This window comes from Nicotiana tabacum, chromosome 1, assembly GCF_000715075.1.
Source record: "Nicotiana tabacum cultivar K326 chromosome 1, ASM71507v2, whole genome shotgun sequence".
NCBI classification, from domain to species: domain Eukaryota; kingdom Viridiplantae; phylum Streptophyta; class Magnoliopsida; order Solanales; family Solanaceae; genus Nicotiana; species Nicotiana tabacum.
The window spans coordinates 156,236,235-156,256,067 of NC_134080.1; positions in this window are offsets into that span (position 1 = coordinate 156,236,235).

Sequence of the window (19,833 nt, forward strand, 5' to 3'; positions counted from 1 at the left end):
ACATAAGAACATAAGGTTAAATAGCCAAAGTCAGAAAACGTTTGGAGAAAAAGATTTCCAGGAATCCCTAGCTTTAGAAAAATGGAAAATCACTCGAAAAACCAAAAGATGTTTTATGAAAAACATGTGAAATATGTCTGATTCTTCTCAAATATGTACAGATCTGAGAAGATCAAAGACAAAATTTAGGGTTTTCAGAAGTAAATCAGAGATGAGAACGTAGGTCTAGAAAATCATGGATTCATATTGAAATAAGAGAGGCTTCTCACTCATGGTCAAGCAAATGGCCTGAAATAGGGAAAGAAATCAAAGGTACAAACCAGACCGCCTAGGTCCCTTGAGATCTTCTCAAGGATCCAAGAAACTAATGAACCATATCAAGTAGGAGGCCAATATAGGGCTGAGATGATGGAGAAACATCGTAGAACGGAGGGCTAAGCAGGTGACGGCGCCTGAAGATTAGGTTTTAGGTAGAGAGAATTTGAGAGAGAAGGGAACGGGTGACGGCGGGGTGTGGTGGAAAATGATTTAGGTTAGGAGGGGTCGTTTGGAGTTAAAATTGGTAAGGACCAATGTGGGCCGTTGATCTCAGAGATCAACAGCCAAGATTAGAGGGGTCTGGGTCGGGTCTAATTGCCTTTGGTCCTGGGTGAATTGGGTTAGGGATTTGGGCTGGTTTGTGGGTCCGAAAATTAGGGAGATTAAGAGGCTATTTGTTAAATACCCAAATATTTGAATAAAATTATTTTATAAAATAATTAACAATGAGAAAAAAATAATTTTTATGTATAGAAGTGCCTCAAAATAATTATTCAATATTTTAAAAATATAAAGGACCAATTTCTAGCAAAATTATGCAATGATGTGTACATGAGCTATAATTGCAAAATCAATTCAATTTTAACCAAAAGGTGTAAATCTGGCCATTTCTGAAATAATTGGAACTTAATAAGGCCATAAATGGTATTATTAAATCAAGAGATGTTTTAAAATCATCTGTTGTAACGACCCGACCGGTCGTATTGAGCTCCGGCGCGTCATTCAGTAGTTTGAGGCCATGAGCGGCTTCATCTCAGGTATATTGACTTGTGTGTATGGTCAGAATTAAAATTCAGGAAGTTTGGAGTCAAATCTAAATGGAAATTCTCATTTTGAAAGCTTAAAATTGAAGAAATAAACTAGGATTGGAATTTTGAGTAAACGACCTCGGAATTGGGATCCGAAGGTTCCAACAGATTCGTATGATGATTTCAGACTTGGGCGTATGCCCGGATCGGTTTTGGATAACCCGGGAGCATTTTGGCGCCTATTGTGGAAGATAGCATTTTAGAAGAAATTGCATCAGTTTGGTTTAAAATGCATTTCAGTGTTATTGATGTCCGTTTGGGATTCCGAGACTGGGAGTAGCTCCGTATGGTGATTCTGGATTTGGGAGCGCGATCGGAAGTGAATTCGGAGGTCCGTAGGTCAATTTGGAGCCGTTCGGCTAAAGATGGAAAATTGAAGGTTTTTGAGAAAATTTGGCCGGAAGTGGAAATTTTGATATCGGATTCAAAATGCGAATTTTATGGTTTGGATAGCTTCGCTAGGTTATTTGGGACTTAGGAGTGCGTACGGAATATCTTTGTGTTGAAATATATGAATTATGGGAAAAAATTGGAAAATTTTGATATTTAATATTGTTAAAGTTGACTTTGGTCAATATTTTTGGTAAACGGACCCATACCCGTGATTTTTCAGTCTCGAAAGGTCCATAGAAAAATATGGGAGTTGAACGTGTTTACGGAATCGAATTCCGAGGTCCCAGGCCCGAGAAATGAATTTTTTCGTGAAATTGTTTTCTGAAAATGTTTAAGGAAAATGAAAATGAAATTTGATCAGAAAGTAATGGTATCGGGCTCGTATTTTTGTTTCGACGCCCGGTACAGGTCATATATGTTGGTTAAGCGCTTCCTGTAAAGTTTGGTTACAAACGGACGTTGTTTGACGGGTTTCGGCCTTAAATTGGAAAATTTGAAAGTTTATGAAATTTGAAAGAATTCTTGGATTTAAGGCTCAAATCATTGATTTTGATGTTATTTTGGCGATTTGATCGCTCGAGCAAGTTCGTGTGATATTTTAGAGTCAGTGTTCATATTTGGTTTGGAGCCCCGAGGGCTCGGGAGTGTTTCGGAGGTGTCTCGGAGTGATTTCGGACTTAGGAAAAATTGCAGAAAATTGCAGAAAATTTTGTTGTGCCCAGAAAATTTTAGGTGCGAGTAGTCCAGTTTGGAAGCTCATATCTTGTAATCTATAAGAAATCCGAAAGAGTGCAAAACAAGAAAGTTGTAGCCCATACATTCTTGTTTTCGGAAAGTTAAACCATTCGCGATTTGGATATCATCTTAGAAAGTTACGATGGATCGAAAAGGGCTGCTGGAGAAATTTCGGCAGAATTTACGATGCACTTTAGAAGCTCATATCTCGTGATATATAAAGAGTTATATGGTGTAAAACCTATCAAATTAAAGATATTTGAGTCTAGTTTCTAAATCTTCAAACCGTTTGTCATTTGGATATTTATACAAGACGCTATGGGTGTTTAAACAGAAGGTGTCCGACAAGGAACAAATTTTAATAGGATGTACAACTTGTATAGCACAAGTGCAAGGTACAACTCGACGAAGCACAGGCAAATTCTTTTATACACGGATTTAGCTCACTTTTCTTCATTTCTTCAAAGTATGGACGATTTTTGGGGAGCTTCAAGAGGGGATTTTCATCATCAATGTGAAGGTAAGTTATCCCCACCTATTTTGAGTTAAGTACATCAATTATGTATGGATTTGAGCATGAAAATTGTAGAAAAATTGAGGATTTAGGCCTAGGGATTTGAAAATAAAATTTGGTGATTTGAGGGGTCAAATGAACTCCAATTTTGGTAAATTTTATATGTACGGACTCGTGGCGAGACGAGAAATCCGGTGATGTGACTTTCGTAATTTTTCGAGAAGTGGGCCCGGGGCTCGGGTTTTGCAAATTTCGTGATTTTCAATATTTTTCGAGTCTTTTCGATTGGGTTATATTCATTTAGCCTATTGTAATATATTACTTGTGGTTTTGGCAAGATTCGACGCGCGAGGAGGTCGATTCGAAAGGAAAGGGCATCGCGGAGTAGACTTTTGGCCATCTTGAGGTGAGTAATAGATATAAATGCTGTTCTGAGGGTTTGAAACCCCGGACTTTCACATCGTAACGCTATATTGAGGCGTGACACGCACTCCATGGCGAGTGCGGGGTCGGATACTATTGGGGATTGTGACTTGGTCCATCCCGTGTGATGTTTATACTATACTGGTGATTGATACACATACTTCATTGATATTACTGGGATTGATGCCATGTTTGGGGCCTTGTGCCGATTTGTAAAATCCTTCGAGGATTGATATTACTGCTTAGCATGATTTGCATATCATTTAATTTCAGTCCAAGGTTTTAAATGCTGTTTTGCAAACTCAGCCATAATTCTAAGTGTTGAAAACTTAAATGATATTTTTAAATGTATTCCGGGCTGGGAACTTCTGTTTTGTAAATGCCCAAGGGCCTTATTATATTATTTTCTGGACTGATTATATAGTGACTTGAAACAGTGGTAACAATGACACTGAGTGATATACTTGAAACAGTAGTAACAATGACATTGTGTGATATACTTGAAACAGTGGTAACAATGACACTGTGTGATATACTTGAAACAGTGGTAACAATGACACTGTATGATATACTTGAAATGGTGGTAACAATGACACTGGATGATATACTTGAACAGTGGTAACAATGGCACTGTATGATATAAATTGGTCAGGTAACAATGGCTGACCGGTCAGGTAACAATGACTGACCAAGATATTGCGCTTGGGCTGTAGGAGCCCCTCCGGAGTCTGTACACACCCCCAGTGAGCGTCGTCGACGATAAATAAATATGGATGGCTCGGGCTGCACGCCGCAGTGGGTACTGGAATGTACCATCATATGCATTGCATTGCATTCATGTATTTGTATTTATACTGGTGTTTAGCTGCTCAGTTCCATATGTTGTTGTATATTCGGATTGTAGCTTACTTTGTGTATTTACTGGATTTTCTTATCTTCGGACTGTAGTTACTTTTATTACTCACTGGGTCGGAGTACTCACTTTACTCCCTGCACCTTGTATGCAGATCCAGGGCAGTCTCAGGCTCAGCAGATCTAGCCTCTGGGAGTATCGAGGTAGCTGCACGGTGTTCGCAGCCATTGATCTTCTCCCTCCTATCCTATCTCTTTATTTCCGCATTATCGGACTTTGGATATACCGTGTATTAGGATGATATTCTGTATTCTAGAGGCTCAGATTCATGATACCGGGTCCTAGTGAGATTATATTGTGTATTTTGTTAAAATCTTCAGTACTTTAATCTTGCTTAATTGATATTTCTTTCCGCTATTTTTGATAAATTGGGTTAAGTGTTGAATAATGGTCGGGCTTGCCTAGTAGTGTGCTGGGCGCCATCACGACCGGGATTTGGGTCGCGACATCTGTAATGCAATTTTGTAATTATTTATATGAAGAAAATATTGAGATAAATTAATTTAAAAAATTAAAAATATTATGGAAAAATACCCATGGATGCTAATGCATAGTTTTAAGGATATATATGCACTTCAAAAATATTATAGGAAAAAATTGGGTATCAATAATAATTGCACTGATTAAGGGGGGAATGTAGAGCTTCAAGGGGAACTTAAGGTCCTTCTGGTTCACAACTTGGTTCTTTGTGGCTCGTTCTAGGATTTTCAATTATAAGTTTGTCATCATCAAAAAGGGAGAAATTGATAGGTTACAAGTATTTTACTTTATGTTTTGATGATCTAACAAACTTACTATCCAGAACCAGATAAGGAACCTGTTGCACGTTTACAAGACCTCAAGATCACAAGATACTAGGATGGGATTCAACGGTGAATATGATTCAACCCTTCAGAAGTGGAAGGAACAACTGAGGTACTAGGTCCCTACCAGTTCCCCAGGAGATTGCACGAAGTCAACTTTCCAACTGGAAATTAAAGTTGTTGCCTGCACACGCTACTGTGCAGAACAGTGTTGCAGTCAACTTCCAGGGAAGACTTTTACCTACCTTGCTTGCATCATTGTAAGTGATTTCACACATGTATATATGCATGAAAGGGAGTTAAAACAAATCACTTGAACATTTGACAAGCTCATTAATGTGACTACCCAGCAAGCAAGTTTCAAGTGCTTCAAGAACAAAGAACAAAACAACTACGGACCAGCTCCCACATAGAGTTACTGTATGTTCTTTGTTGAGTTGTAAATTTGTAATAGTTCTTTAATTGTAATTCCTATCTAGCTTGTTTAGAAGCATTCTATAGGAAACCATTTGTAAACCTTAAACCAGTGTGTTTGAGTCTTGGCTAGAGTTAGTCAAGTTGTAAAGTCTTTGTAATAGAGTTATTACAAAGTGGCTTGTAATAGAGTATTATAAGTTAGTGAGGGATTAAGAGGTTAATTCCTAGGTTGCATAGGTTGTAATCTGAAAGTTGCTTAGTAGTGAAGTTGAAATCCTATAAGGGTAGGTCGTGGTTTTTAGTCCCGTTGAGCTGGGAATTTTCCACGTAAAATTCCTCTTGGCATTTAATTACTGCTGTGTGTGTGTATTGTTGGACCTGATAGAGAACCTGGTTCTCTATAGAGTTTGGTGGACCCTTATATTCTACCAAGTTGTATCATCAGGATCAGGCAATACACAGCCAGCCCTGTAGAAACAAGTTGTACAAGTTAGCCACAAGAAATGGCAATTTCTTTTTAGCATAACGAATGCTTATATACTTTTTGAAAATGGAAGTAATAAAATAAAGTCCTTTTATTTCTATCTTGTTTCTTGTCTGAACGATGAATTGTTTTTGTCATTTGAGAGTTAAACAAGTACTTCAAATGCTAGTGCTGTAAGGAACAGGAGACGTCCTCTTCAAGAGCATCGTAAATATAAGAGGGCCCTCTCTTATGAAAACCCTAATGATAAAGGTTTGTTTTAAATCACATCATTCCTCACTCAATTCGGCCAAAATTTGTCATCATATTCTTTACCCGATAACTCTTTCATCATTCCTAGGTGAAGAGGGGCAACTGTTGATACCCAATTTTGCTTTCATATTTTCTCAAATAATATATATACTTTCAAAACATCATTTTTTGCATCATTTATTTAGTTTACAAAATATATACAAGCATTTTCTATAATTTTTAGAGCTTTAAAATTGATTTCTTGCATTTAAATTACTTGAATATTTATTAATTACTCCTTTCAATTATTTTGTGATGACTTAGTTACCTAAAATTATTATTTGGATCTATAATACATGTTTCAAATATTTTTACTTCATTTTATATAATTACATTAGTATTGGAAAGCTATTTGCATAATCTTGCATTAATAGTCTATATTTTACAATTTTATTGCATTTGTCATTTTATCCAAGGTCAAAATAATATCTTACATTTTTATAATATTCTATTGTTTTAAAGTATTAATTTTCATAAATAGCATTTTTATATTTTATTTAACTATTTTTATTAAATTATTTTCCCTTAATTTCCTATTTCAAAATTTGGCCCAAAATTAGGACTAATTTCGGACCAATTAAGGTCCAAATAGATCCCTAGCCCAATAACCTCAGTAGCTCAATTGACCTAATAAACCTATCCAGTCCAAACCCCGACCCAACTTGTTTTAAATCCCAGCCGTTGATCAAAACTCCTCACACTCTCCTTATATCCCCTCACCCAAACCCTAATCCCCATTTACCTTCACTAGCCACCTATAAACACTCCTCCATTATTCAGAAACCCTAGCTAGGGTTTGATTTTCAATTTCTTTCCTTTACTGATTACTTTATGATTGCATGTATATTTTTTCTTTCTTTGTTTATGTTTGATTTACTTCTTTCCTTATTTACTCGTCTGATTTAACTACTATATAAATCCCTCCCCATTCCCCTTTGAAAGGATTTTAATCACATGATTCACTAAAAAATTGAAGTTATTGTTCTACCATTATCTCATTCTCTTATTCTATATTTTGGTTCTTGGCTGGCTGAAAGTAAAGGCCACCAAAATTCGATTTTTAACTTTCTTGGTGCGAGCACTACCCGGGGTTCACTTGAAGCCCTTGGGAACTCTAACGTACTAAGATTCTGGGTTATTGATCTTTGTTGACACTCATAGTACTGTGGAGTTTGTTCTTGCTTGTTGTCTGTTTATTCAATTAATAACTGTAAGTCTCTTGGCTTTTACAATTTCGTTCTTCTATGTTTATGTCTTATATATTCACATCTCTAAAATTTCATCACCTAATGTGTTTTCTAGACCATCTATGTGTGCAACTTTGTTGGCATTGAACCTGTTTCAGATCTGAACTTCTCTAGCATTTAATTTTACTTAAAATTTCTAGTTCTGAGATATGTTATGCTTAACTTGAACAATTTGGACTCTCTTAAGCTTGAATATTAGTATTTGAGTATTTACCCTTTACCGCGTGGCATGAGTAGATTCCTTACTTTTTTCTGAATTCTTGTAATGACTAACTCATACTTAGAATGTACTCTAATCTATATTAAGACCTTTACTCTAGCTATGACTTGCTCCTATGCTCTTTTGTCACTCACTATGCCTTTGGTCTGCTTAATCCTGTATCCCTAGTGATTAGTTGTGACATTTAGAATAGCTATCCTAATCTATGTTTCCTTACCATGTTTGATACTGTTTTTGTCTTATTGATAAGTTGGTATGTCTGGTTTCTGGTGTCGTAATGGATATTCACCATAATTTGGACCCTTAGGCTTTTAATCTTTTAAGTTAGTGCTCTACTTTAGACTAATTTGGTATTATGCACCTTTGTATATTGATCTTGTAATCTCAGAAATCTTGATGCCCTTGTCCCTTACAAAATGTTTTCTACTTAATATGCTATGTGTTTGAACTTGTGATATCAACCTGTTCTTTGAGTTTTGTTGATTCTCTTTGCTTGTATGTTCTTTGTTTAATCACCCCTGTTATGTCTGCTTCTGAAATATAAGTGCACCTCTTCAAATTCTATCATTTGTTCACTGTTCTCTCACTCCCATTTGTTACCTACACTATTCTGAATCTATTACTCTTGGTCGGTTGAAAGCCAAGGCCACCAAAACTCTCTCTATTGAACTCCCTAGTGCGAGTATTGCTCGGAGTCCATTTGAGACTCTTGTGAACTCTAACTCACTATGATTTGGGGTCTTTTGGTCACTCTCTTTACTACTAGGACTTGAACTATCTCTGACACTCAGTTTCTTTTCTCATTTTATCTGCTAAATTTATCAAACTGGGTTGTTTGAGTGACTTTTGTGTAATTCAATATCTGAGTTGTATGGTCAATTTGTGACTATTTGGTTTGGCCTGAGTTCCTTTGTGGCTTTTGGGCTTTGCTAATGGGTATAGTCCCCTATTTGGATCTGGGCATGCCATTTGAGAAGAAAGAGTTTGTTGAAGGCCCATGCAATACTGGGTATCTCCTTTTGGGTCTGCTATAGGCCTACTATTATTGCTTGTATAATATTTGTACTTACATTCATCATTGGGTCTGTAATAATTTTGTAATAAATAATTTGGAGTGTTAGTGAAATTGGAAAATGGGTATATTCTAAGGTTTACATGAAAGGGTAGAAGACATGCCTATAGGGTTCGTCCGATTTACATGATATCAACCTTCCATATATGTTGTTTAATCTCATGTACATTAGTAGAAATCATGCTATTAGGGGAATCACGCACTCACACAACTTGTTTACTATCAAAGCCTAAGCTTAAGTACTTTATTTAATCTTATGTCTACTGCTATGTGTTACTAGACAGCATGCCTATAGGGAACAAATGCCAATAAACTTTCCTTCAATTTATATAACTGCAGCATACCATGCCTATAGGATTATACTAGCTTATGTTCTACTGATCTTCATCTATAATTCATGTACCATAGTCTAGTTTAATTTTGTATTTCCTTTAAAGTAAGGTGTAATAAGGAGGTCAGCAAGAAGTAAAAACAGCATGAAGCAGCAGTAACATCACAGTCCCACGGTAGTCCCAGCTACCCAAAAATTCCCGAACTACACTGACCTGATTCCTTTATAGCCAAGGATATGTAGGAAACCTTTGAAGCAGAGGTTCGGTCAAATCTTTCTAAAAATGCTTCCCACGGAGTATTCGAACGGGCAAAAATCGCTCGTATCCGCTCACTTTATCTTTGCACGAAAACTCTTCGAGTTTCCGCACAAAGAGGGGCAGCTGTGAGCACGTGATTTTTGCCTTACGAAAAACTACTCCAAAATAAATCAAAAAGTAAAATAAATTTCTTTTACTGTGTAATTTTTGAATTTGCGTGGTGTTAAATATTTGTGTTATGTCCGTAAATGTTTACTTTGTCATAATGAAATGAAAATTAAAATAAAATACATGTTGCATGCATATAGGATTTAATTATGTATTTAAAAGATAATTTAAACAAAATCACAAAAAATATGCAATAGTTCTATTTTAAATATTCCACTGTGTGATTGATGTTTTGTCTATATGTTAAATAATTGTTATAGAATAATTAATATATTTTTGTGAAGTTAAAATTGTTTTATAATTAAAATTAGAAATTTAAATTAGAAAAAAATGAAAAAAAAATAATACATATATACAAAATCGGACCTGGATTAAAATCCAGGCCCAAATCGAATTAATTCCCCCCCCTCACAGCCCAATCCAAACCAACCTGTCCGGTCCAACTCAGGAGTAAATCCAAACGACGACGTTTGGTCACACTCCATCAAGGACCGTTGGATTAAATCAATCCAACGGCTGATATCCCCTACCCTTACCCGTAACCCGTAACCCGACCCATTGACCCGATTCAGTCCGACCCCAACGTTAAACCAAACGACGTCGTTTGGTTAAGTGAGATGATCCTGACCGTGAATCTTACTTGATCGGACGGACAAGATCAATCCACCCCTCCCCTATATAAGTTCCAGACCCCTACCCCGGCCCCCTAACTAAACACCCCCCCTTCCTTACTATTCATCATCGTCCCCAAACCCCCACTCCTAACCCTAGCCGCCCTAGGATCCCACCGCCTGAAACCCGGCGGCATTAACGCTGCCGGTCACCAAAATAACACCCTAGAATCCCCTGAACATCCTCTACACAGATCTAACATTGGTTTCCTTCGAATCAGGCCCCAACTCTTCGAATCTTAAATCGAAGGTTGGCTTGAAAACCTTATCTTCTCCGATGACCTCCAAAATAACACCACAGTTTCTCCTAAATTCCCTCACCAAGGATCTGTTAGTTGCATGGTTCGAATCATACTGGAACTACTCGAATCTTCATTTGAAGATTCGAGTACAACCTGACCTTATCCCAACCTACTTCAAACTCACACCAGTTACCCCCTGACCTCCCTCGTGCCTAGAACATCTTTGGTTTCCCTCGAATCTAACCAGAAATGAGTAAATCTCAAATCGAACTTTCAAGAACCCTAAAAATACCCGACTTTTGGATTCTGTCCAGATTGAATAAAGATTGAGGTTTAATCGACCTTAGTCGAAGTATTTTCAGTGGAAAATACTTCGACTAAGGTCTGGTTGATTTCAAACGAAGTCCAAATCCAAGTCGAGTTGAGTTCAGTTGAATTTAAAGGTTCAGAGGTAATTTCTGTTTCTTATGTGCATTCTATGTGTATTCCATGTTCGTTTCATTAGTTTGTTTAATTTTTCATAATTTTCTAGTCAAATTTTGTTATACTGTCCCCTACCCGTCAACTTGATTCTAAATGTGAATTGTTTCTGTTGATTGTGATTATGTACAATGTGTGTAATCGACTCGATTAAGTTCGTCGATTAGTTGTATTATGAATCTTGCTTTTGGAAATGTTGACTGAGATAGCCTGTTTTGAATAGATTATTTTGCTATAACCAGTTAATTAGTTATTGTTAAGCAGTTAGTTCTTGTTTAATAAACCAGTGAATTCAAATGAATGCTGTATATGTGTTGATTTCTGAGCATTGAGTTTCAGGGCATTGTCAGTATATTGACAATGCTCCTGTATTTGTTTGTTTTTTGGTTCAGTTTTGAATCTCAGTCGAAATGATCCTGCATATTCTGTGTAATGTTAGTGGGTATTATTCAGGTTCAGTATTCAATTGAGAATCATCTATCTTAATTCAACTCTTGTGCATAAATGTGATGTACTGTCTTTAATCCTAGGACTGGTTATAACTGTTAAAGTAGACTTTAAAATCTGTTTTGCAACATATTCTGATTTTAGTTTAAGGGCTGTAATTACAGAAGGATTTCAGGTTTATTTTAGAATGAAACAGTAGGGTAATGTGATAGTGTGCTTTCAATAATATGATAGTGGCTATAATTTAAGTAATAATGGGGAACTAGGGATAATGGGGCTGCTGAAAAACAGGATAAATAGCACTTAGTTTTAAATTATTCAAAAGTAGTTTTAATGGAAAAACTTTCTGATTTTTAAAGGAGAAAAGGGTCCATCCAACACTAAACTGTATAGGACCAGCCCTGTATAAATACAGGGAGCTGGACAGACTGAAAGGGTCAGTTTTTCAGAGAGGGAGTCCTTCAGAAGAAAAATAGGAAGAAGAAAAAATAGGAAGAAGAACAATAGGAAAAGAAAAATCTGATTTGAAAGGAAGAAGAAATCAGATTTTAACAAGGAGACTTTAGGCAGATTTTTTAGATTGAAGAAATCTGATTTAGGAGAAAAAAAAAGAAAATCTGAAAAACAGAAGATTTTAAGAAAGAAAAAGAAAGGAAATCAGATTAGAAGGGGGACTTGAAGAGAGTTTGAGAGATTTTAGGAGAGGAGAAGAAGAAAAAATCTGATTTAGGAACCTTTTCAGACAGAAAAGAAAGGAAAGAGAGAAAATCAGTAGTTCAAAAGAAAATCTGACTTAGCAGACTTTAAGAGAGTGAAAAGTCAGATTTGAGTGTGGAAAATCAAGCAGAAAAAATCAAATTCTTTTCGGAATCTGAAGAGGAAGAAGAAACAGAAAAGAAACAAAGAGAACAGTCACACACACACACAGATACAGCAGCAAAAACAGAAAAATCAGAAAAATGGGAATTTGAAACTGAAAAGAAACTGAAATCTGAAATATTGTTCTTTTGTTGAATCTGTTCAACTTTATTTGATTCCATTGTTCAGTTAAAATCTGCAGTGTCTTTTAAAAATATCGTCACTATTCATTTGGGTTCCCCGGATCCTGTTTGTTGCTCAAATCTGCTGAATTATTTGGCATATTCTGCTGAATTTATTACTGCTGCAACTGCTGAAATTTACTCCTTCTACCTTCATTTTCAGGTACATATCTCTTAAACTTTATGTTGGAAAGAGATTCAACATGACAAATAAATGAAATTTTAAATTGTAATATTGCCTCCTATCGTTTAAGTTTAAACATTTAAGTTTCAACTTTGATTTCATGTTGGATAGCCAGTAGTGAGTTCGACTTGATGGCTACAAGTTGATTGTCTTATTTTTTTCACTTTGTAATAATGTTATCCATGCTGAAATTTCATTAGTTTAGTTATCTTTGAGTTGTGTAAATAGGGAAACATGACATAAAGATTGGCCATTAACTAGGCCTTGTGACGTTGTTAGTTGAATAAAGAATAGCGTGAAAATGTCAAAACCATATTGCTAGTTTATTCTGATAATCTGATTTAGTTGTGGAAGGAATGATATAAGTTGTACGTTCCTATGTGGCATTATAACAGGTATCTATAGAACCATTAGTGGATGGTAAGTTGAGTTGTTATGGCTCATTATGATGTTAAAGTGCTACGAATGTTTCAAGACATACAAATATGTGGCATGTAAGGCAATGTTGTTAATCAATTTGTATAATAATTCCCTTTCTTATCAATTTGATGCCTATTTACCATCCTAAATAAATAATTAGGCCTATTAGATTAAAAGCAAGTATATGAGAATAAGATGAGATATACAAATTGCAACACTTTACATCAACGACAATTAGAAATAGGATTTGAACTAAATAGAAATAATAAAAGTTCTTGAAAAAATATTCTTCCCTTTATAAATCATTTTTAGTTTCATATACAATTCATTATTGGGCATATAGATATATATGTTGTATTTGTGAAGAATAGTAATAATCATGTTCTTATTCTTTATTTTGAATTTGAATAGTTTTGGATGAACATAAATTATACGCGGAAATTATAATCGACGGGCAACATTTAATAAATTGTGAATTCTTTTTCAAGAATTAAAGGGTATCTTAAATGGAGATTTTCTCATAATATAATAAACAATTTGGGAGAAAAGTCCATAATACTTTTTTGCGCAATCAGGGATGCGTTCGCGCACCCTGATTATATTTTAAAAGTAACTTCGGATTATGCGTACGCGCAATTTCGAGCGAATATTTAATAAAAACGAATTTCTTTGGAAAATATTAAATAATTTCATATAACCCGAGATGTGCAGTTCATTGTCTAAATACAAGGGTAATGATGTTCCTGAATTTATTTTAAATTTTGAACATATGTTCTTTTTGTTAATAAAAACTATAACAATTTTATTGTGTACACGTACGCGTGGCACAATCCCCGGTAATTATAAAAAGTACATAATACGAATATACGTACGCGTAATTCGTCCATATAATTGTAAACAATAAGTAAAAAGCGGAAGTAAAATCATGCAATAAAAACGTATTTAGTAAAATCAAGATAATTAAGCCAAGAATGAAAGCAGTTGAGCGACCGTGCTAGAACCACGGAATTCGGAAATGCCTAACACCTTCTTCCGGATTAACAGAATTCCTTACTCAGGATTTCTGGTTCGCAGAATAATAAACAGAGTCATATTCTCCTCAATTCAGGGATTAAAATTGGTGACTTGGGACGCCTTAAAATTCCCAGGTGGAGACTCTGAAATAATTAAATAAATCCCGTTTCGACTGTCCTTTAATTGGAGAAAACTCCCCTTGTACCCTCTCGGGTATGTAAAAGGGAGGTGCGACAGCTCTGGCGACTCTGCTGGGGACAAACAGTGAACTGTAACCCAGAACCATTGGTTCAGGGTTTAAAGAATTCGAGCTTAAAATATATGTGTTAATTGGCTTTATTTACTATGAGATTTTCAACTGTTTATATGCTAATATGCTAAATGTTGCTGTTTACCGCTTTAATATTATTTGAATTGTGAATATATACAACTGCTACGAAACCCCCTTCTTTCTGAGTCTTCTGAATTTATGGTGTACACGTGTGCGTGACCCACCTTTCTGTTAAAGTCATACCAAATAAGACGGAGTTGGGACAAGTAACTAGGCCGGGCAGACTTTCGTGCTCCCGGTACGTTGCCCCCGCTTCGGCTCAAACTGTCCGTTTGGGTAAGCCAGGTTTAGAGCAATCAACCTCAGGTTTTACACTTAGAATAACTCAGCCATGTACCGGATCCCTAGTAGGAACGTCTATTTGCATCATACACATTTGGCTTTGGAGATTCAACACAGGGGTTGGGTCTGTCTAGGACAGGTGAACCCGAAACAAAAAGACCATCCTGATGCATCCTACTTGCTACTTGTGCATTCATTTGCCTCGAACATGCTTGTTGACCAGCTTAAATGAAATCATGGTGAGAACTGAAGAATAAAATGGGTTGTTTTAAAAAATTTCAAAAAAATTTCAAAAAAAGAAAAATAGTTTTAAATCTTGAAATAAAGGTATTTAATAAATTAAAAAATTTCGAAAATGATTTTTTTAGTATAAATTTTCAAAATGAATTTTGACTTTATTAAAATTAAATTTCAGATACAAAATGAGCACCACACAAAGCCCCTCGTCCACGAGTACAGAAGAATTTCTATTTCAACTTCAAATGTGGTGGTATGATTTAGGCGAAGATGGTCAAAAATGGGTCGTCAAGCATTTGGGAAATCTCACGGACATTATGAAAGTTAAACCCCGTGATGATCTGATTGCAGCGTTAGTAACTTTTTGGGACCCTGCTCATAATTTCTTTCGTTTCTCTGACTTCGAGCTTACTCCTACATTAGAGGAAGTAGCTGGATATGGTGGTTTTGACGGAAGTCTAAGAAATCAAAGCTTGATATTCACAAAGGCTCCTTCGGTACATCGATTCTTCGGTCTTCTGAACATCAGCAGTCAAATCAGGAAAAACAATGTCATCAATGGATGTTGTTCCTTCAACTTTTTGTATTCAAGGTTCGGAAAGTCAGATGGGTTCGAAATTCATGAGAAAGGCCTTACCAATAAGCAAAACAAAGACACTTGGCAGATTCACCGTCGCTTTGCTTTCATGGTGGCTTTTCTAGGAGTCGTGGTCTTTCCAAACAAAGAGCGAACAATTGATATTCGCACCGCAAAAATTGTGCAAATCCTCACCACCAAAGAAAATCACACCTTTGTCCCCATCATTCTATCAGACATTTATCGAGCTTTGACTTTATGTAAATCAGGAGCAAAGGTCTTCGAAGGATGCAAAATTTTGTTGCAAATGTGGGTGATGGAGCATCTCCAACAACAGCCCAAGATCATACAGTATGGGTCAAACAATGATAATTGCATCGAGAGCTATGAGGAAAAAACAAAAAATTATCAGGCTCCAGAAGGGATAGAAGCATGGGTATCTCATCTAAAGGCTTTAACGGCAAATCAAATTGAATGGACTCTGGGATGGCTCCCGATGAGGGAAGTAATACACATGTTAGCCTCAAATAGTTATCTACTACTATTGGGATTGAGAAGCATTCAGCCGTATGCACCACTGAGAGTCCTAAGGCAATTAGGGAGATATCAAATAGTTCCTGATGATGAAGATTTGAGTGTGCAAGTAATTGAATTACACCCAGAAGCCACTATTCCCGAGGCTCTACTTCAGCAGATGTGGAATGGATGCCGATACTTGAAAAGTGATACTCAAGTCCCAGACGCTACAAAGGGTGAGATAAATCCTAGATATGCAAGGTGGTTTGAAAAACGGTCTCACGTGGATGATGTACCAGAGCTTGAGCTAAGAAGGCCAACAAAAAGACCCCATGTTCAAAACTTCAATGATAAAATCCAAGAACGGTTGATCTGGGGAGAAAAGGAAAAAGGGTACAAAGCAACTATCCATGCCCTAAAAGAAAATCTAAGAAGCCTCAGTTTGGAGAAAGATTTGCAAGCACAAGAAGCCGAAGGCGAGAAAAAGAGTCTAGCTTGTGAGAATGAAAGTCTTCATGCTCGATTCCAAAAAATGAAAAGAGTTTCTGAAACGCCAAAGAGGAGCTGGAAGGATCAAAAAACCATCGCCAATCTCTTTGAAAGAATGCAAGATTATGATTCCATTCTTGCGGAAAACGAAAGGGCGTTGAGCAAAGCAAAAGAAAGGATCCAACAATTAAACGAAGAAGCCAGATCTAACAAGGAACGCCAAGATAGGCAATCCGAAAAAGACAAGGCACAATTCAAGAAGGAAAAAGACTATTGGATGCGATCAGAAGACCAGCTTCGTGCACAACTAGAAGAGGCAAGAAGATGCAACGGAGAACATCAACAAGCAGACCTCGACAGGGAAAGATCGCAAGCAAGATTAGAGCAGGCCAGACTCCGAGCTCTGTTAGAATCAGCTCTAGATCGTGAAAACCGTGTCAGAGATATAGCCACCACTCGTCAGCAGCAATTGCAAGACCAAGACCAACGTCTCCAAGGTTTCAGGGCACAAATCCACGACTTGGCAGTCTTCACATCTCAAAGTTATGTAAACTGCCAAGGAATGGATTATGAAAGGTTTACAGAGCATGCGCCCACTTTTGCTCGTCATCTAGCAATGGAGTTGGAAAGGATGTATCGTACACTGGGAGGCCATCCAGGTCAAGCCCCACATTGAGCAGATAATCCAATATTTGACAACAAAAGTGGAAAGTGGGGCATGTTGTGAGGTGTTAAGAATTGTATCTTTTATTTTGATTTAAGTGTGTGTGTTTCAAGCCATTTTCTTAAAGTTTTCAAATGTAATTCCATCTTTGTGTAATGAATAAAAGTGATTGCCTTTAGTCCGAACTACGCAAGGTCTGATTCATGTAAGGCATAATACGTAGGCAATCTCTAAGATTCGACCACCACGATAAAAGATATATATAGTAAATAAAAGTGAATGACAATTTTCAATTTCAAGAAAGCTGGGACGACACAAGCAGCCGACCAAATACATAATAGAAAGGGATTATTTGTCTAGGAGCATTGCATCTCAACGTGTGATTATATATGTGTTAAACTCTCAAAACTAACAAGTTTGTTCATTTTCAGAATTCAAGCAGTTAGTTTCTCTAAAGAGTATACTGGCATATTATCACTATCACACAAGATCAAAAGGACCAATACCCGAAAGTATGTCTATCCCAGATGTTGACACAGGTATGGAACTAGAGGAGATGGATGTCGGGAAAATGAAAGAAGAGATGTTTAAGCTCAAGCAGCAAATGGCTGAGATGTACCAAGCCTGGTCTACAGGACAGCTACCCCCATCTTATCCAAATAACTCTGCTCCATCAATGACTCAAACTCAGGATAATATCACCACTGAATTATCCCCAAACTTCCCCATTTACCAGCACTACCGAGGCACCACCTCTCAGACACCGCAGTCTCCACCTCCGAAACCCGTTCCATATTTTCCTCCACCTATGACTCATGTTTTCGTAGCACCTCCCCCTGCTACATTTCATAAATCTCCTAGTGAGCCTACATTCCAGGCCCAAGACAACCAATATTACCCCCCGGAACCCACCCTCAAAGCTTCCGAAATTCATTCAACTACTCCTCGTTTTGATCTCCCAACCGAAATTGACAAGCCAGTTAAAAATGTTGAACAAGAAGAGATGTTCAGGAAGGTCAAGAGTCTAGAACAATCGTTCAGAGACATGCGAGGATTAGGCGGGCAGGTCAGTGTAGCATACAAAGACTTATGCTTATTCCCCAATGTACAATTGCCAGTTGGTTTCAAGATGCCCAAATTTGACCTATACAGCGGGCACGGCGACCCAGTAGCCCACTTAAGGGGTTTCTGTAGCAAGATGCGAGGAGCTGGGGGAAAAGATGAATTATTAATGGCTTACTTCAGTCAAAGTTTAAGCGGATCAGCTTTGGAGTGGTATACACGCCAGGACCATGGGAGATGGTACACCTGGGATGACCTGGCACAGGCATTCGCATACCATTTCCAATACAATCTGGAAATCATCCCAGATCGATTATCTTTGACAAAATTTGAGAAGAAACATAATGAAAGTTTCAGAGAGTATGGTTTTCGGTGGAGAGAACACGCAGCAAGAGTGGATCCTCCTATGAAGGAGAGCGAAATGGTAGACTACTTCCTCCAAGCCTTGGAACCGACTTACTATGCCCATTTGGTTTCAGCGGTTGGGAAGTCATTCAACGAAGTAGTGAAGATGGGAGGTATGGTGGAAGAAGGCCTCAAAACAAATAAAATCATGAGCTATTCAGCAATTAAGGCAACTACTCAAGCTATTCAAGGCGGGGTAGGAGGAATCGGAAGAAAAAAGAGGGAGGAAGCAGCCGTAGTTGATTCAGGAATTTGGTCGAGACCCAGAGGTTCACCGCTTTACTATAATCAACAACGACCTCGCCAATCAGCTTACCACCATGATTCATCCCAACACTACTATCACCCTTCAGATCCTCATTTTTCCATTAACCATGCTCAAGCATACAATCAGTCACCTGTTCACACCAATTGGCGTGCTCCTGTCACACCAAATACTTACCCACGAGCCTATCCCGGACCAGGTTTCAGGCCTAGGCCAGCATTCAGGGGAGAAAGAGAACAGAGAAAGAAAACTTACACTCCATTGGGAGAGTCTTACACTAGTCTGTTCCACAGGCTGAGACAGCTAGACATGCTGAGACCAATACAATCCAAGCTACCCAATCCTCCTCCAAAGAATCTGGATTACACTATTAGCTGTGAATATTGCTCCGGTGCACCAGGCCATGATACGGAGAAATGCTGGCATTTGAAAAATGCAATACAAGAGCTGATTGATACTAATAAAATCGAGGTTCAAACCCCCGAAGTCCCAAATATCAATAGAAATCCAATGCCAGCCCATCAAGAGGCTAATATGATAGAAATCATACAAACTGATGGGGAGAAAAAGAAGCTGTCACAAACTATCATGATGATCAAGTCTCATGAAGCCAAGCCAGATAAGCAGTTAATAGAGGAGAAGCCGGTGTCTAAGCAGAATAAAAATGGTGATGAACCATCTATAATAGTCGATGAGGGATCATCGAGCAAATTTGCTGCAAAACAAGAAAGGCCGAAAGTGATAGTACCCGGGGTTGTTAACAAACCCATTGTATTCGTGGAAGGAGCCCGTACAGATCGGGTTATTATTGCACCTGTAATCCAGCTGCCGGTCATCAACAACAAAGTCATCCCATGGAACTATGAACGGGTGACTGTAATGTACAGGGGAAAAGAAATCAAGGAAGAAGTGTGTGAGGTGCAAGGCTTGACTCGTTCGGGAAGATGTTTTACTCCCGAAGAGTTAAGAAAAACTAAAAACAATCCAACGCCAACAAAGAGAGCTGTGACGGAAGAAGAGGCGGAGGAGTTTTTAAGAAAAATGAAACTCCATGATTATTCTGTTGTGGATCAATTAAAGAAGACCCCCGCTCAAATTTCATTATTGTCA